This window comes from Lycium barbarum, chromosome 4, assembly GCF_019175385.1.
Source record: "Lycium barbarum isolate Lr01 chromosome 4, ASM1917538v2, whole genome shotgun sequence".
NCBI lineage: Eukaryota > Viridiplantae > Streptophyta > Magnoliopsida > Solanales > Solanaceae > Lycium > Lycium barbarum.
Window position 1 is genome coordinate 15,889,439 of NC_083340.1, and position 1,565 is coordinate 15,891,003.

The following is a 1,565-nucleotide window of genomic DNA, read 5'->3' on the forward strand; positions in this document are numbered from 1 at the left end:
AATGCATGAATTTATAACAATACAAGAATTATTAAATGCAAAAATTGTTATGCAGAGAGTAATAAAGCGTCATAATTCATAGTATAGTGCTTAAAAAGAACAGATCGGTGCATACAGTATCTCGCATTAACATAATTCAAAAAAAGGCAACACCCATGCGATGTTAGATAATGTATTAAAAAATGAAAGGTATAAGTTTGAAGTGATGTGGGTATGTTTGTCATTTTCTAATTTTAATCCATGTGTAACTAATGCTCGTATGTTTATTCCACATCTTATCGCGTAACATGCTATGTTGAATTTTATACATAGATTAATTCTTCTTACTTTACCAACCAAAATATATATATGCAATAATGTTGGTTATTAACTTTTATATCAAATTATACTGGGGAAATAACCATATATACAGTCCACACATCTAGTTTGTAGCTAGCTGTAGTCCACTGTATCATCGGTGTATAAATAATATATTTATTCCGTATAACTATGTATAAATATACGGCTCACGCATCTAGTTTGCAGGCAATCTATCATCATCGTTGTATAGATCATGTATATGCTTTGTATAGCTACATATATAAACATTACATATACTTTGTATCTATAATGTATATCCTTTGTATAATCATGTTTAAACACAAAACCAACACAAATTACAGTGTATAGATAATGTATTTGTTCTGTATAGTTATATATGCCTTTTTTTTTTAATGAAACAACTTCTTCATCAAAAAAACTACTTCAATTGCTCTTTTTTTTTTTTTTTTTTTTTTTTTTTTTTTTTTTTTTTGAATGAACACAGCAAAACAATAGCAAAAGTGGTCAGTGGAATTACTGCCCGAATAGTTTTCAAATAAAATGTGAAAGTTGTACATTGTATATTCTGAGTTGATATCTTGTAGGAAAATTAATAGCACAAGCAACGAATAGGTTGATAATAAATTACACGGTAATAAATAAAGAGGTAGACCATAATTGGTAAGTTAGATTGCCGAAGGTGTTGTAATTATCTCAATTATATTGCTAGTTCTTAAAACATAGCCAAGCGGGCTAATCTAGGAAACTTCATTTATTATCTTGTATAAACGCGTAACGTTATCCTCATGTTCTTGAATTAATTGGGTAAATTAAACTTCATAAGTTATACACTCCTCGATCCGTCCTAATCTGTTTAGTAGTATTGCTGTATTGGTTCAGTAGTATTTGACTGAAATGAAGTAAGAGTTTGTATGTGCATAATATAAAATAGGCTGAAGTGGTGAAAACACCTCTAAACTTGGCATGTTTTCGTACTTTAGTCCCTGAACTATTGATCCTCTTAAAAACACCTCTAATCTTGGCCAACTCAATTTAAATTCACCCCGTGTTAGGACACCTTAGCAACGTGAATCCACGCACTGTCCACTTGGCATTTTCTTGCTGTGCCATGTGCCAACATGGGGTTAATTTAAATTCAGTTTACCAATATTATGAGTGTTTTTAAGTGTGACAATAGTTTGGGGACTAAAGTAATAATTCGTGGCAAGTTTAGGGATGTTTTCACTACTTTAGCCTATAAAATA